We start from the raw sequence: 18,821 nt of genomic DNA, 5'->3' as shown, positions 1-18,821 counted from the left end.
AATAAAGCAGAATCACCATATATTTAAACAATTATAACATTTTTAAAGAAAAGCAGCTGAATTTCATTAAGAAGGAATTCTTCCTATTTAATCGAATTGTTTGAAGAACTAAGCAGGCACGTGAATAGGAACTGATGGGTGCACCCAGGTAGGCTTTTAACAAGTCTGTCATAATTGGAGGTCAGTTGTTCATTCCCCTCTTGGTCTGGAGTTCCCCTGAGATACAGTCATTTCCTCATATATTGAATACCTCCTGGTAGAATTCCTCAAGACCCATAATCCACAGTTCCTATCCCTCTTCGACATTCTGCCCTTCGAATATCTCAAAATAGCTTTCAAATAAACCTCATGCTGCTCTTCCTCAGGTTAAACAGCTCTTTCTCCAAAAATTGATCATAATCTATTTTTTTGGAGGTCTTCCCATCCTTGCATCTCTCCTCTGAATACCCTCCAGTTTGTCTAGATCCCTTTTCACTGGGTAACATCCCTCCCAGTTTGTCTAGGAGTCCTTTTTTTTTCTTTTTTAATTTTTATTGGGGAAAGGGAACAGAACTTTATTGGGGAACAGTGTGTACTTCCAGGACTTTTTCCAAGTCAAGTTGTTGTCCTTTCAATCTTAGTAGTGGAGGGTGCAGTTCAGCTCCAGGTCTAGTTGCTGTTGTTAGTTGCAAGGGGCACAGCCCACCATCCCTTGCAGGAGTTGAACCGGCAACCTTGTGGTTGAGAGCCCACTGGCCCATGTGGGAATCGAACTGGCAGCCTTCGGCATCAGGAGCATGGAGCTCCAACCATCTGAGCCACCAGGCCGGCCCTGTCTAGGAGTCTCAAGTTTATGCCTATTTACCAGGCTTAATTATCACCCACAAACCTTCAAACCTTTTGATTCTAAAAAGTATCCTGGTTGAGCAACGTCATACATGGTCAAGCTACTTACAACTGAACTAAATGCCGTATCTAAGCATGAGCTAGCAGACTAGTAAGAATCAGAGCAGGGCTCTCACCTCCCTAAGTCTCTGTGTCTCACAAGTACAGTTCAGTAGATGCATTAGTGCCTCACGCCCTACCTCACACCACTGCCTCACGTTAAGCTTGTAGCTGATTGCTGATCCTGAAGTTTTTCCCACAAAGCCACATCTTGCCTGTGCAGTGCTGGTTCTGATGGCTCTATGGCATTTATTCCTACTAAATGTCAAGATGTTGAAGTTCAACCCATTGTTCAGTGTGTCTAGAATTTTGTCATCCAAATGCTGCCTTATCCTTTCCAATTTCTTGCTATCAGAAGATACAATCTTGCTCATCTCTATCATTATCCAAGTTCTTGATTAAAAATATTGCATAGGGTTGTCTTATGTCACATCACCTCTTTTCAGTTTGACCTCCATTTGCATCCTGTAGTCATTTAACATCACAAACTCAATTGTAGTGTCATCCAGGCCATATAGTAATATCTCAAGAGACCTTAGCAAATGCTTATTGAAACTTAAGCTATCTAATGTAGAATCTCTTTTCCTGGACTGTGTATCAGGGTCCTGGACACACACACACACACACACACACACACACCAAAAAAAAGAAAGAAAGAAAGAAAGAAAGAAAGAAAGAAAGAAAGAAAGAAAGAAAGAAAGAAAGAAAGAAAGAAAAAGAAAGAGAGAGAGAGAGAGAGAGAGAGAGAGAGAGAGAGAAAGAAAGAAAGAAAGAAAGAAAGAAAGAAAGAAAGAAAGAAAGAAAAGGAGTTAAGTCTAATATGACTTCTTACTGAGTGCACTTCTTTTTAGCCCCTACAAGGCCTTGGAAATGTAGTGACTGGTACACAGAGTAGGTCAGTGCTCAATGAATATCTGTTGATCTAAGTACAGTTTTTCATTGAAAAACAAGTGGAAGATCTTGCTTTGAAAAAAAGCCTACTTCTTTACACCTGTCAAGGACATCTGCTTGGGCAAGTCCCACACACAGCTTAAGCCCACATCAGAGTATGCACTGACTATTTGGTAATCATGTAAATATTACTGCTGAAGTGCAAACATGATTGAGGCTGGAATTGTGAACTGAATGCAGAAAGTGCAAGCTCTTTAATGTAAGCAATTAATTAGGCATCATCTTTAAGTCTGGTGATAGATCCCAGGATGTTAATCAAATCAAATATCACCAGCTGCTGAGAGAACACGCTCTTTCAGGAAGCAGTCCCTGCATGGAAAGGCAGATGGAGCTGGCATTGAAATGCATTTCCTGAGGCTCCAATAGCTAAGGACATCTAGAGAGGAATTGTGGGAAATTGCTTTGTTGTCATATCCATAGCCCATCAGACAAACACTGTCTTGAGTCACTAGGAGGGGTGAGAAGAGCCTAGCTTTAGAAGCCAGACAGAGCTGGGTTCAAGTCTTGGTTCTATTTCTTTCTAGATGTGGGAAAACCAGATGATCTGTCTGGGTCGATTTTCTTCAGCTTTATAATGGAGGCGACAACTCCTACTTTGCGGGGCTTTTGTCAGTGTAAGAGGCTATGTAGATGGCCCCCAGGGCAATGCCCAGCCTGCAGGAAGGATGCTTTGTGGCAGTCAGGCGGTAGTGATGGTGACTGTCAATGATGAATGGCTTCCGGTCCACCCTCTGCTGCGGATGTATCCTCTTTGACCTTGGACATCCCCTTAACTTTTCAGAATTTGTTCTTCCCCGTCTTTGAAAAGACAGGAATGCAGTACATGGAGTTACAGGGCTGAATGCCCATCATTCTTTGACAGAGTGGGAATTCAGGCAATTTTGTGAGAAGCGGAATGAGACATGGGGAAAGTGCACTGATATGTGCGAGGGTGGTCTGGTCACCGAGGGTGATGTCCCTCAGAGAGTTCACTTTCTCCACTCCAACCCTTCTCCTCCCCCAGAGCAGGCAGGAGGCCACCTTAAATGAGGCATCATCTCAAGTCCTGAGCACCATACCTGCCTGGCTGTCATCACATACCTCGGCAGGGCAGGGAGACCCTCAGCACCACAACAATGGCAGCCTGGAGGAAAACATAAATTTTGGAAGGTAAAGGGGCCTGTCTTGAACTATTGGTATATTTAAAATAACATATTTTTTCTTATAGTAAATTAAAACATGGTTGACGCAGAGAGTTATAAATATACAATAGTTTAAAGCTACCACCATTAACATTCTATGTATGTTATTTATATATAAAACAAAAATGACCTCACGTTATCAACCTGAGTTATAGTATATTTTTCTGGGTATTTCCCCCACTTCTTCATCATTGCTGTTTTAAGATTTTCTGATTCTTGATTATTTAGCAGAAGTCTCCAAAATAGGATGCTTGCCCTTAGAGCATAATCTATCAGAGAACAGGAAGAAAATTTTAGAATTTCTGTTTATATTTTTACCTCTTCTTTTTAAAAATTGTGTGTGTGTGTGTGTGTGTGTGTGTGTGTGTGTGTGTGTGTATTGCATATCATGTAAAAATACAGCTGGAGGTTGACAGTCCAGAGCTGGGGTGGTGCCTTATGGATACATCGGATACTGAATCTCTTTCCAACTTTCTTCCTTTCCACCTTAAATACAGGCCTTTATCCTCAGGCTTGCAGCATCATGTTTGCAAGATGGCTGCTGTACATCTATGTTTTAAATCTACATTCCAGGCAGGAATACTGGGAAAGAATGAAGGGCAATGGGTTTTCTCCCAGTGAGGCTTTGCTTTTTATATAAGAAAGGATGTTTTCCTTCTCATTGCTCAAAACAAGGGAAGTGGGGAAATTGAAAATTTCAGCTGTTCAGCCTCTGGCAAAGGAAGGCAAGGGCATAGGGAACTGGAAAGTGTTTGGGGGAGGTAATCCATAAGGTCTTCCACAGTTCTCTCCCCAGAAAAAAAAAAGCACGCATGTGTGCATATATGTGCACACGCAAACAACTTTGCCAGGCGATTTCAGGGGGTTTCTCTCTTAAGTGGGACTGGAAGGGGAGCCACTCTATATGGCCAAATTAAGAACCACCACTCCCTGGAATGGCTGCTGCTCAGCCCAAAGCCAGGGGGCATGAGAGAAGCAACAGGGGAAGGAAATAGGAGACAGAAGATAAAGTACAAATATATGAGTGGCAGATAGAGAAAGCAGAGTGGTCATGTTAAAGCGGTAAAAAATAAATAAATACAATGCCAAACGCAGAGAGAGAGAGAGAGAAAGGTCAAAGTAATGCTACAATGGGGAAAAGATAAAGTCGTTTAGGTACCTGAAGCTTAATGGAACACAACACCCTGAAGAACCAGAAGTGAGCTCTCCAGGGCAGGATTGGGGGGGGGCAGGGGTGATGGTGGTGGGGAAGGGCCAAGGCCTACTAACTACTGTAGATTCACAGGGCATTCGTGGGAATTCAAGGGGTTCTCCAGAAGGTTTGATGACTTGGATATTTGAAGTCTGATGCAGAATAGTTCAGCAAGATAAGCTCAGTTCTGTAGAATGCTGCAACATGGTGTTCAATTCGGTATTGTGAATAATTTCTTGTGGAGTTTAGGATGGCAACTTACAGTCAGTTCCCTACAGATTTGTAGGAACTGATCACAATATTTGGGAGTATACCAGTTGCTGGAAATATAGACACAAGCAGCAAAGTAATTAGCATTGTCCCTGAAACCATCCTGCAGGACATACATATGACAAACTTTGCCCAGTTGGACAAATCATAGATCCCTCTGGTATCTTTTTGGTCCATTACAAACTGCAGAAGCAAAAGGTTTTTAAGACCAGTGAAGGTGTTTGAGCCACGTGTATTTTCCTCTAGGAGACTTGGTCATATCAGAGGAGGACATCACGTTGGAAAATGTGTTTTGTTTTTTGTTTTGTTAAAAAAAAAAAAAAAAAGAAACCATAAAGCTGAAGAAGAATTCACTACTCTTCCAGAGGAAGAAATACCTGATTTCTGAACACAGTCTATCTATGTCCTGAACAGTTTGCTAGAAATGACACAACTGATTAATTTTTGTAAAGCACTCCAAGTGTCACACAGCAAGTTTTGATGCTTCCAAGTGCCCAAAGAGGTCAGCAATTTAAATGAGTTTAAGATTTTTACCTGTATCTAACCTTGAGACCCAGCTAAAGTAAAACTTTGCATATTTTGGATACAGAGGAAACAGAGATTTTAAGACTTAGCTTCTGGAGTCAGACCACCTAGATCGGGATCCAGGCTCCATCATTTATCAGTTATGTGATCCAAGTTGCTTCACTTCTCTGCCTTCATTTTCTCATCCATAAAATGGGGATAACCACTTCATAGAATGGTTTTGAGGATTAAATATTCTGAACATCAATAAACACATGGATGGATAAGTAACTTTTTTTTTTCTGATTAGTTACACATTTTTTTTTTCTTTTGAATTTTCATATCAGTACCATAAATTTACCTAAGGATATGGAACCATTTTTATTGTTAGGTCACTTTGAAAAAGAGCATTAATTCCAGAAAAGGTGTTTATCTTTTTTTTTTTTTTTTTTTTGCAGGCATCAAAGTGATATAATATTTAAGAGCGGTCAGACTTCAGGGTTTGAATCCTCACTTATTGGCTCCCAGACATTGTAAAGTTGCTTAACCTCTTTGGGCCTCAGTGATCTTATTTATAAAATGGGATTCTGTATAATTTAAATGAGTTAATAGATATAAAAGTGCCGGGCACATGGAAAGTGCTTAAGGCTGCCGTTGTCACTGACTCGTATTATACTATTAACAGCATTTTCCAGAAGAAAAAAAAAAAAGGAGTTTAGAGGCAATATCATGAAACAGATTTCTTCATCTTGTATATAACATACTGATCTTCCAGACCCATAATATTCAAGATGAAATTTTGAAGGATGCCTATCTCAGGATTTTGTTTTTTCATAGCCAACTACTAAAAGCAAAGTGACAGGCTATTCATATAGAGATGGCAGACACTGTGGCATAGCCCACGTGACACCAGGACGGTGGTAGACATTACCAATCCATCATGGTCCTTTTACCTACTGAGTTCATATTCAGCCTCCGATTGTTCTCAACACAATGCTCTAACCACTGTCAATCTGATTGGTGTTACATGAAATCAAACATTTTCCAGTATCATGTCTTCAGAAGTATTATTTTCCCTGGAGGATGAAGAATTTATGTTTATGTTTTCAAGTAAACTCCTTCCACTGAAATTCCAATCAAACTTTTAAAGGATGAGTGATAACCTCTCTCAAGCTCTTGACTAAGCAGGGTGAGTTATATATAAAAGAAGTGGGAAAAGTTGCCTGGCAGTAGCCATGATCTATAACTGTGGTGCTTTGGAAGAGGCTGCCAAGAGGATGACACTGATAGTTACAATTAAAAAGAAGCGAGAAATTTGCTAGGGTCAGAGAAAATAATTTGGAATATGGCTACTTTTGCCATTGACTCAGTAAACAATTTTCTGGAAAGACAGACAGGTTACACTGGCTAGTACATCATACAGCAGGGCGTCTTGCATTTTATCTTAAGCAAAAGATGCAAAGGACTAAATGTAAAGATGTTTCCTAGATGTTGATTGGTGTACTAGTCTGCTAGGGCTGCCATAACAAAATTCCACAGACTGAGTGGCTTAAATAAAAAATTTATTTTCTCACAGTTCTGGAGGTTGGAAGTCTGAGATCAAAGTGTTGTCAGGTTTGGTTTCTCCCAAGGCTGTTTTCCTTTGGCTTGCAAATAGCTGCTTTCTTGCTGTGTCCTCACGTGGCCTTTTCTGTGGGTGTGTGTCGCCTGCTTGGTCTCCCTTATTCTAAGGACACAAGCCACATTGGATTAGGGCCCCACACGTATGACCTCATTTAATTTTTTTTGTTTTTGTTTTCTTTTCTGTTCTTCTTCTTTTTTTTAATCTTTGTTTTCTGACCTCATTTAATTTTAATTAACCTTCTTAAAGGCCATATCTCCAAATACAGTCACAGTGGGGGATAGGGCTTCGACATATGAATGTGGGGTGGGGGACACAATTCAGCTCCTAACAATTGATTTGTACTCATTTAACTCGAGGTTCTAAAGCATCTTCTAACTCCAGCATTGTTACTTACACTCAGCACCACGTGACCCTCATTCTGCCAGAAAGGAGAAACATGCTGGTTATGCACTTCCTTTAGACACAGAAATGTGCACTTACTTTAGAAAATTTTTCATCTTCTGCAAATCAATAAGACAGGTACCTCAATGGAAAATGGGCAAAGATAGGAGAGTCAAAAATCACAGAAAGGGAAAATACAAAAAGCTAACAAGAGATGCTCAATGAAATGTCACTTTGCGTGTACTTGACTGGCAAAATCAGGATAACACCCAGTGTTTGCAGAGATGTGGGACGATGGGAACCCTCATGCACTGTTGATGGGAATGTAAACTGGCGCAGAAATTCTGCAGAGGTCTCTGGTGGTAATAGCAAATTAGGTCTATGTATATATACTTCCTGACCCAGCACATCCACTCCTGGGTACATATCCAAGGAATTCTCACAGAGTTTGTAAGGGTTCTATATGAGTAAGGTGGCGAGGCGTTTCAGCTTGCCTTCGACAATTGTAGTGTACATTTGCTGTCCCAATGGAATTTTTAACAGCAACCTTTTCATTCTCAAAATCTTCCACCCTGTGTATAAGGATGGTCTTCACAGCATATTTGTGCTGGTGGGTGGGGGATGGCGTTGGAGGCAGTTTGAGGAGTGGAGAGGGAAACTATGTTGGGTTCATCCTATTCAACAGAGAGAAGTAACAGACTATATGTACCCAAAGCAAAATGTATGTCTTAAAAACAGTGCTGAGTGAGAAAGAAACAGATTCAAGTTTATAACAATAATATTTGCATATTGTTAAGATCTATGCATATAAAATGTATGTTTTGTAAGAACACATACCAATAAAAGGACATGTGTTTAAGCACACTGACATAGTTGCCTTGGTACAGGTGAGGAATAAAGGTTGTGAGATAAAGGGGAAAAAGAAATAAAATGAGAGGGGTCTTCTTAGACCAAAGATGATAATGAACCATTGAGAAGTATGATTAACTCAGGCCACAGTATTACAAATCAAAAAGTTTCCATTAAAATAGATAAAATTGAAGAATTTTTTAAAGTATTAAAAAAAATTAAACTATAGCTCTCTGGAGAAACTAGCATTTATTTGTTTGCTTATTTGTTTTCCAAGGCTCTAAACAGCATTTAAATCCACTTAAATAATCTAAATAGGACAAAATGATCAAAAAATAAATGAATGAGGCAAGCAGAACAGAGAGTATATAGAACTAGGAAAGATAAAGCAAAGTCAGGTGTGAGGTTAATATCTAAAATTAACACCAAAAGATTTTATAGATTTTCTAGAGATGGGTCTCCGATTTGGTACTAAACTACTCCAAGAAAATGCCCTCCCCTACAAGATCTACACTATCTGTAGTAACAGCCGCTATGAAACCACTCCAAGTACTGAGAATCAGCCCAACTTTTTCCCATTCTAAGATCAGAGAGAAATTTCTCCCCTGGGCTCTCATAAGGAGGGCACTGTGTAATGGAATTGCGACCTAGAAAACTAATTTCTACAGAAAGATTCATTCCAAACCTGTGTTGAATACCTAGATGCTAATGCATTCTAACAGGGCTTGGGCTCCTTGAATTTCTGCAAATCAACTAGGTTTCATTTCCGGAGTAGTTCAGGAAACAGTCCTGTGTATGCAATAAACCTGTGGCCTACAGACCTTTGGGCTCTTCCACTTGGATATGGACCACAGGGCCAGAAATTCTTGTCATCATAGCAATAGCTAATGAAAGTAAAAAGAAAAGGATTATCCTTCCAGGTCCCAGGACTGCCATTGGTTCTCACTCCCTGAGGAAGGGGTGGGAGATGAAGAAAGAATGTTTTCCTGATCTTTCCCTGACACAGCCTTAGCAACAATTAAATTTTTATTGACTAAAAACCAAACATAGTAATTACTGTAGAGACTACAAAAAGTAAATCTGTTATGTGGAAACAGGTGTCACCATAAGAATGAAACCAGCAGAAAACAATGCATAATGAAAGGATTTAGTGGCTGGCATCTGCAGAAAAATCCACTCTGAGACAAGACCTCCAAATGGTCATTTGGGGTGTGTGTGGAGGGGCGGGGTGTAGTGAGGCAGGAGAGGGAAAGAGAAAATCTGGTGTTTTGGTTCATTCTGGGTTTGGAGCAAGTATAGTTCATCAAGTTCTTTTGAAACCTGGTTGAAATAACCCCTGAGCACTATCCAATTATATTTGATTTCGTATTTATCAAGTGATCTCTACTTATTAATTCAGTGTCTGAGCGCCTAAGAAAGGGAGATGTGGAAGACTTATGCCAATGTACCTGTAGTTATTTTCTTTCCTGTATCTTACATGTGACTTTGCAACTCATCCCATCAATAGCTGTAGACTATTTCTTCACCCTTTGCATCTGGGCTGGCTTTGTGACTTGTTTTGACCAATACAATGTAGTGGAAGTGAAGGTGTGCCAGTTCTAAGCTGAGGTCTCCACAGCCTTTAAATACTCCTTTCTCTCTCTCTCAGCCTTTCACAGCCACAGTGGGAACACACCCAGGCCAATTTGCTCAGTGATGAGAAACAAGGCTCATTGATTCTTATTGCTCTGGCTGATTGCCAGACAACACTAGACATGTGTGTGAGGCCATCTTAGGTCAGGCACCCTGAGGCCCATCCACCAGGAGACCACAAGTGCCTGAGTGAGCCCAGGAGAGATGAGCTGAGCCTAGCCCAGGTCAGCAGAACTGCCCCACCAAACTCAGAGGCGTGAGCAAAAACAAATGCTTATTGTGTTAAGCCTCTGAGTTTTGGCATGGTTGTTAAACAGCAATAGCTGATACAGGAGGGTTCTCTGATGGTAGTGTTATAACTAATAGACAATTTTGTCCACTATTATAAATTTTAAAAACTACAAATAAAAGTATTATAAATGGGAAAAAAACACACTTTGTTATTCTGCTTTGTATTTTAGGGTCTTACAAGTCAATGAGTGTGGAAGTCCTCAAGTACATGAGTAACTTTGGATAAGTGGACAAAATTGAGTTTCTGGGCTTGCAAAATGGAGGATCGGACCCTAGAAAAGTGACTTTTCAAAACACTCTTTCCTGGAATTCCCAGCATAAGTATGGGGTGACAGCCATATGTTTCTCTTATGAATAAAATCTCTAAAGTGTTAACAGTCACCATTTCCCCACCTTCTCCTAGTTTAGATGACAGAGAGTTGTTTTCTCTTAGAGTATCTTTAATTACTCCTACCTTGCTTTGCCTTCTCTACTGTGAAGGCTACAACAGTTTCTTTCTTTAAGAAGCATTTTCCACTCTGTTGGTTTATATTTCATCACCTCTCCTCAGGGAAATGAGGGGGGAATGTGCACAAAAATACCTGTCACAAGTAAGCTGGGAAATACCAACTTTTAATTGGGTTCTACCGTGGCTTCTGGGACCACTTCTGAACCCCTGACATTTTCTTTTTCTTGAGTTTTGTCATCAGTTTTATTGTGAGGAATTTGGTTGGGCTTAATGTCTGGAGCAAGAAGGAGAGGCACAGCTACACCTGGCCCCTCTGTCCTGTGAGTCACCAGCGTCTCTTAGATGGAATCTCATTATTGCCACTGCTGCTCCACTAGCAGACCTTTTCAAAGCAGGGATGGAGGGATCTGGGATTCAATGACTGCTGCGGACATGCAAGAGCAGTGTTTCTGTCTTGTGGAGGCCATTGTAACAACACACCTATCTGTACCCTGCAAGAAATTAAGGATTTCTTTCCTTTCAAAACTACTAAAGGAGGCAGTACCAGAAGTCTTAGGATATCCATACAGAAAAATTACTGAGCTTTGCAGAGACTTCAGTTCTCCTCTGTAAAGTGACAATGGTATTACATTAGTCATGAAGATTAAATAATTTAAATATGTAAGTCATAGTATGCCTGGAGCATAAAGACACTTGATGAATGCAGTTCTTTTATTTTTCCCTCTTCACCTTGTCTGATTTTTAGGTGTTTGTTTATTTGCTTGCTTGCTTTCTTGCATATGTATTTTTTACTCTGTAGAATGAAGGGTGAGTTTTTGGAAAGCAAGAATATATTTATACGAAAATCTTTAAACTGCTTGCACTTTTTAACTAATAATCTCACTCATGTAAATGTGCACCGATATAAGGGTCCAAATTTTAAAAAGTAGAAAGCTATAGTCATAAAAAGATCCATTCTTGCTTCAAAAAAGAAATTCTTCCTGATCATTTGCCTATTTGCCTTAATGAAAAACAAACCAGCACTTTCTTCACCATTATTTTTCTCTTCATCTTTTGTACTATTTGCTCTAATTCTCACTATTGTTTCCATGCAGTCAGTAAAATTTCATCTCTTCCTCAAATTATTAAAAAGGAGACCAGTATTAATTCCCCATGGGCTCAACATGAATCACCTTCTTCTAAGAAAGATTATCAAGCAGACTTATTTCTTTAGTCTAGTCAGCCAAATTCCAGGAGAAGCAAAACTGCATTATAACCCATCTTGCATGTTTATGCAGCTATCGGGAGATGTTTCATAATAACTATGCCAATCTTTCATAATATTTGAAATAAAATGGTCGAAGAGTACACTAACAAAACAGCCAAGAAAGCATTTAAAGTTGAGAAAAGGGAACTGTCTTGACTGCTCCATTGCTACCTGCTCATCCCAGTCTCTGAAGTGTTGCTTTTACAAAAACCCTGCCAGTAAGCATTTTAATCTCCCATTTCCTGAATAGGAAACTGAAGCCCCCAGATTTCAAATGGCTTGCCTATGGACTTTAATATCCATGTTCTTGCTTCTATTTCAAGCTGCCTCCAAGGCAGTGATTCATACCTTTGGCTACACATGGGAATCATTTAGGAAGCTTTAAAAAAAAATTAGCAATGCCCAACACAATACTGAAAAAGAGCAAAGTTGGAAGCGTCACACTACCTAATTTCAAGACTTATTATAAGGCTTCAGTAATCAAGACAGTGCTCACTGATGAAAGAATAGACACACAGATCAATGAAACAGAATAGAGAGGCCAGAAATAGACCCACACAAATGTAGTCAGCTGATCTTTGACAAAAGAGCAAACGCAAATCAATGGAGAAAGGATAAGCTTTTCAACAAATGATGCTGGGAAAATTAGAAGTCCATATGTAAAATAAAAAATGAACCCAGACCCAGACCTTACACTTTTACAATAATGAACTCAATTATAGATCATAGATATAAATGTAATATACAAAACTAAATCTGTTAGACTAAAACATAGGAGAAAAGCTATGTGACCTTGGGTTTGATGATGAGTTTTTAGATAGATGACTCAAAGTATGATTTAGTAAAGAAAAGTAAACGACTGATAAATTGGACTTTATTAAAATTAAAAACTTCTGTGAAAGACACTGTTAAGAGAATCAAAGGAGAAGATACACACTGGGAGAAAATACTTGCAAACACGTATCTAATTAAGGGCATATATTCCAAAATATGCAAAGCATTCTTAAAACTGGACAATAAACAATCAAATTTTAAAATGGTCAAAAGATCTGATCAGACACTTCACCAAAGAAGATACACAAATGGAAAATTAGCATGTGAAAAAATAATATCATCTGTCATTAGGAAATTGCAAATTAGAATAACACTGAGGTAACACTACATACCTATTAAAGTGGCTAAAATTTAAAAACCGAAAACATCAATTGCTGACTAGGATATGTAACAACAAAGAAATCCCATTCATTGCTGGTGGGAAAGCAAAATAGTAGACAATTTGGAACACAGTCTGGCAGTTCCTTACATAGCTGTATATAATCTTACCATCCAGTGATTGAACAGTAGTTCACATTTACAGATGTACAAATTAAGTTACTAATTTGAGAACATAGTCGTACAAAAACCCTGCATGTGCATGTGTGTAACAACTTTATTCGTAATTCTCAAAACTGGAAGCAATCACAATGCCCTTTAATAAGTGAATGGATAAGCTCTGGTATATCTATACAATGGAATACTATTCAGCAATAAAAGAAATGAACTATCAAGCCGCAAAAATTCTTGAATGACTTTTAAATACAAGGTGCTAAGTTAAAGAAGCCAGTATGGGGGGGGGGTTATCACTTTATGAGGAGTGAAGTGTCTAACTATTACATTGTTTTGTACACCTGAAACTACTAAAAACCAGAAAAAGAGAAAAAAAAAGTTAGTATGAAAAAGCCACATATTGTATGATTCAAATTATATGACATTCGAAAAAGGCAAAACTATAGAGATGGTAGAAAGATCAGTGGTTTCCAGGAACTCAGAGGAAAGTGTTGAATAAGTGAAGCACAGCGGATTATTTAAGACAGTGAATTGTGACAAAGCAATATAACTATATTACAAATGTATTCAACAACCTCACTGAAGGATGTGGAGGCAAAAAGATGTAACCTTGAGCAAAGTAACCTTGGAAATACGTGGAGTCTCTAAGATTAAAGGCACTGGACTCTAATTGATAAGATTGTTTCCTATGGAGGCACAGGTTAATAATTTTGATACCACTATCCATGCATACTGGAATTCAACAATTAAGTAAGTGGATGGCAATGGTGGGAGCCAGTTTTTTACTGTTGGAATGGGATCATATAGATAAGCAAGAGGAGGAGGCTGAATCATCTGGTAACTGGATTAGAGTTGGAGACCTCCATATGGACTCATGTTAGCCTAATACAGATACTCATGGTTACATATAGAAATATATATTAATATATGTACAATGTCTGACAATTAAGTTCGAGAATTTGTTGCAATGATGTTGCTAACCTTTTTTCGATACCAGAAGGATTATTCATTATGAATTTGTACCAACTGGACAGACAGTTAACCAAGTTTACTATTTGGAAGTGCTGAAAAGGCTGCGTGAAAAAGTTAGACGACCTGAACTTTTCACCAACAATTCATGGCTCTTGCATCACGACAGTGCACCAGCTCACACGGCACTGTCTGTGAGGGAGTTTTTAGCCAGTAAACAAATAACTGTATTGGAACACCCTCCCTACTCACCTGATCTGGCCCCCAATGACTTCTTTCTTTACCCAAAGATGAAGGAAATATTGAAAGGAAGACATTTTGATGACATTCAGGACATCAAGGGCAATACAACGACCACTCTGATGGCCATTCCAGAAAAAGAGTTCCAAAATTGCTTTGAAGGGTGGACTAGGCGCTGTCATCTGTGCATATAGCTTCCCAAGGGGAGTACTTCGAAGGTGACCACAGTGATATTCAGCAATGAGGTATGTAGCACTGTTTCTAGGATGAGTTTGCAAACTTAATTGCCCTACCTCACGTGTGTGTGTGTATATATATATATATATTGTGGGGGCAGAGCCCCAGAAAGAAGTTTCCAGGCTCTCGGCCTCACATAGACAGGTGCCTGGCTCAGGTAGTAAATGGCCATCAATGTGATTGGATGGCCATCAGCTGTGGCTAGTTGGCCGTCAGCTGTAACCAGTGAGCCATTGGCCACTAATATAACTGCTGTGGCTACGCTAGCAGAAAGAAGGAGAGAAAGAATGGGGCTAGCAAGAAGATGGCGGCTGGGCTGGCAAGCGTGGATGGCGGTTTGCGGACAGTGTGGATCCAGCCTCCAGTGAGAGTATAGTGCCGCCAGAGAGAATATAGTGGTATGACTCCCCTACCTATGGCTCCGTGGGTGTTCCTTTTTGGCCTCACCATATCCTGCGTTATGTGGGGAGCGGGACCAGAGACCCTGCAGGCCTCCCCGCACGACAAATGGCGCAGCGAGCAGGGTCTCCCGCACGACATATATATATATATATATATATATATATATATATATATATATATATATATATATTTTTTTTTTTAATTCACACACTTATATTTCCTTGTTCTGTCAACTGAGAGGGCCAAAAACAAGGACACCACTGCAGCAATGAGCACACCTATCAACAAAAGGAACCTGAACTTAGATAAACGGCTGATTCTAGGACTAGGGTAGCAAAGATAAGGGATGAACATGGAGCACCTTATAGTGCCTCAGAGTAAGAAAGTGCTTGGAACAACAATAACAATGCAATAATGGGGCTGTCGAAAGGACACAGGACCCATCAAAAGAGCTCCTAATAGCCAAAACCAGAATGTATGTGTGGGGACAGAGCCAGGAGTGCAGTTTCCAGGCTCTCGGCTTCACGTGGAAAGGTGCTGGCTCAGGTAGTAAATGGCCATCAACTGTGATTAGATGGCCATCAGCTGTGGCTAGTTGGCCGTCAGCTGTAACCAGTGAGCCGTTGGCCACTAATATAACTGTCATGGCTACGCTAGCAGCAAATGGGGGCTAGCAAGGAGATCGTGGCTGGCAAGCGTGGACTGCAGTTAGCACCATGGAGTGCGGGTTATGGATTGCGGAGAAGTGGACGGCATGTTGCAGATAGTGTGGCTCCTGCTTCCTGTGTCTCCAACCCAGCCGCCAGCGAGACTGTAGTGGTATGACTCCCCTACCTATGGCTCTGTGGGTGTTCCTTTTTGGCTTCACCATATCCTGTGTTCTTATGCAAGGAGCGGGACCAGGAACCCCGTGTGACACCCCACATGACAGAATAAATAAATAAGTGGAGGAAAACAGACAAATTTCCTGTACCAAAGAATTCTAAAAGTTTTATGTAGATACTATGTCCTTAATGAAGTGGAATATAACCCCCATTCCTTAAGTGTGGGTTGGATACAGTGACTTCCTTTAAAAGAATGCAGTATGAAAAAGGGGAGGAAACAGTAACTGTATACTGGAGAAACCTGAAAAACACTCTCTCACCCAAATGATTAGGGTCAATATCAGTAGTGATAAATCATGTTGATATATATACCCTTGATCTGATGCGATGAGAATGGCTTTATCTCCATAGTCTTCTTCCCCAAAGCACATAACCCCAGACTAATCATGAGGAAAACAGACAAATCCCAATTTAGGGACAGTCTACAAAATATCTGACCAGTGCCCCTCCAAATTGTCAGTCATCAAAAACAAGGAAAGCCGGTGAAACTGTAAAGCCAAGAAGAATCAAAGGAGACATGATGACTAAATGTATTGTGTTATCCTAGATGAGATCCTGGTATATAAAAAGGAAACTAGGGCAAAACTGAAGATATATGAAAAAGTATGGACTTTAGTTAGTAATAATGTATCACTATTGACTCATTAATTGTGACAAATGTACCATACTAATATAAGATGTTAATAGTAAGGGAAGCTGGGCTTGGTATATGGGAACTCTCTGTACTATCTTTGCAATTTTTCCATACACTTAAAACTGTTCTAAAATAAAACATTTACTTAAAAGCATTTCCAAAGCCTGGGTAATACCTTGAGACTCTGATTTAATGTGTCTGGTCTGTGGCCTGACCCTTGGGAGTTTAACAACCTGCCCAGGTGATTCTAATATGTCTCCAGCAAACCACTGCTCAAAGAGAAGGGACAGTTTTTACAAACAAGCTGCTCTTTTTTCCTTCTCCTTGTTGAATTACGATAAATGCTCTGACCTTGTCCTTAGTGAAACAGCGCTTTCATGATCTTGGTTGTATGCATGCAGCCGTTCTTTAAATGCAGGCCAGTGATATGGCGTTTAGAGAGTGATAGTTCCCATTAAATAAGAAATCTTGTCCAAGAAGCTTAAAATACCATAAACGGTTTAGGTATATAGACAGTGAAGGGCAGACTATACTAACTATTTCGTTGGTTTAAATCCATGCTTAGCGGGAATGCCTTTAATGTCTCCTTGCAGTGCTAGGCCATGTGTACACAGGTAAAACATCCCCTAAGTTTTAGGTGCAATGCTTTGCCTTTAATTAGTAAGCTTATTCTGCGGGGTTTGATTGTGACAAATGAGATAAAAGCATCACCTGCTGGCAAGCTCAGCTTAAAGGTTCAGGAACTGACAACTGAACCCAGCCCTCTGTTTCTCCTGCAGGGAAGCTGGCAGCAGAGGTTCCTGGGGGTCATATCTGGTGCTGGAGGTGACTAGGTTCCACTGAGCCCAGCCCCAGATGAACTTTGGTGAAGAGACAGAGGCCGCGAGGCCACGGAGCCCTGCTTCCTCACCTATAGACAATTTTGGTCCTTAGTTTGGAAAGGGTGAGACTATATTTTCAGACTTCCACTCTTGGCTGAAAAACCTAACAGGGCAGGAAATTGTTTCATACACATGAAGGTATGACAAAAATTATTTTCCCTGTCATTTTGCTTCCTCAGAAATAGTTATTAGTAGGAATTCTTTTTTAAAAAACCCGTAAGAACATTAGCCAACCAGAAAATATTTGTTGATTGAATCTTACATTTTGCTAGGCACTGAGGGGGTGTAGGGACACAGCCCCAGAGAGCAGTTTCCAGGCTCTCGGCCTCATGTGGAAAGGTGCTGGCTCAGGTAGTAAATGGCCATCCACTGTGATTGGATGGCCATCAGCTGTGGCTAGTTGGCCGTCAGCAGTAACCAGTGAGCCATTGCCACTAATATAACTGCTGTGGCTACGCTAGCAAGAAAATGGGGGGCTAGCAAGAAGATGGTGGCTGGCAAGCATGGAGTGTGGCAGAGTATGGTTTGCGGATCATGTGGCTCCTGCCTCCTGTGTCTCCAACCCAGCCGCCAGTGAGAATATAGTGGTATGACTCCCCTATCTATGGCTCTGTGGGTGTTCCTTTTTGGCCTCACCATGTCCTGCGTTCTTATGTGGGGAGCGGGACCAGAGACTCCACATGCTTCCCTGTGACTCCCTGCATGACAGGGGGCTATTTAAATAGTTAAAAAATAATAGTGGCCTCATATTCATTCATCCAAGCAATACTTAACTGAGTGTATGTCACACCCCAGGCATCTGATTGGTATTACAGATTTAAAAAAATAAAATTCACAGGTAAGACTGATCTCTTTTTGTAAGTAGCTCATGGTCCAAGAACTTACTGTCTAGATCAGTGGTTCTCAACGGGGGGTGATTTTTGCCACCCACGGGCTATTCGACCTTATATGAGAAATATTTGATTGGCGCTACTGGGAGGGTTGGGGGATGCTACTAGTGTCTGATCTCAGTCAAGTGTGTATTGTTAATGGGTAGAGGCCAAGGATGCTGCTAAACACCCTCCAGCGCAGAGGACTCCACAACACAGAAATCACATAGCTCAACATGTCAATATGCTGAGGTTGAGTAGCCCTGCAGACCCCCTGGGCCTTTTGTTAAAAACAGAACACACTCTCCAGGTGTGACTTAATGAAGCAAGCATTCGGGCCCCCTCCTGCCCTCCCTGTACTGGATGGGGTTGGAACAGGGTCTCTAGCTGAGGGTCCCGTTCAGGCAGGGAATGGTGGCACTGTTCAGAGGAAGGTCAGCGATTCTGCCATCAGGTCTCAGCAGTTCTAACTGTAACAACCCAGGCCAGAGGGCACGTCGGTCCATCAGGCTGCTCCAGAGACATCACCCGAGCCTTTTCCTTTTTATCGAGAGCAGCCAAATGCCGACAGTCAACCCCTGATATGCACAAAGCCTTTCCGACAATATTACTAAAAGCCAACGACCCTCTTAGAAATTAAACATAGCATGTACACCTAAGTTGAAACTACTATGAAAGTTTTGTATCGTCTTACTAATGTGTATGTATTAACTATCAGGTTTTTTTTTGTTTTGTTTTTTTAATTTTATTTTATTAAATTTATTGGGGTGACAATTGTTAGTAAAAGTTTAAATGTAAAAAGCGGCCTTACAATCGTGTTGTTCAATATAGCCACAAGCCCCATGTGGCTCTTTAAACTTAAATTAGTTGAAATTAAATAAAATCT

General features: G+C 40.5%; 1 protein-coding gene across 18 annotated transcripts in view; it reads left to right on the top strand.

Annotated features, from left to right (window-relative positions):
- LOC109446564 (uncharacterized) overlaps positions 1 to 18,821 on the top strand; it is a 125,580-nt gene that overhangs the window by 60,061 nt on the left and 46,698 nt on the right. For 2 of the 18 annotated variants that reach the window (XR_016019314.1, XR_016019311.1), the window contains one exon: positions 14,079 to 14,273. The exons of 14 other annotated variants lie outside the window; for them this stretch is intronic. The gene's annotated coding sequence lies outside the window, so the exon portion shown is untranslated. Of the gene's footprint in view, positions 1 to 2,878; positions 3,025 to 14,078; positions 14,274 to 18,821 lie in introns of all 18 variants that reach the window. 2 more of the 18 variants (XR_016019313.1, XR_016019310.1) reach the window with 1 other exon arrangement.

The sequence above is a fragment of the Rhinolophus sinicus genome, chromosome 16 (genome assembly GCF_057876585.1).
Source record: "Rhinolophus sinicus isolate RSI-liver-muscle chromosome 16, RSI-T2T, whole genome shotgun sequence".
Taxonomy (NCBI): domain Eukaryota; kingdom Metazoa; phylum Chordata; class Mammalia; order Chiroptera; family Rhinolophidae; genus Rhinolophus; species Rhinolophus sinicus.
The sequence above is the reverse complement of the archived record's forward strand: the minus strand, read 5'-3'. Positions and strand labels throughout refer to the sequence as shown.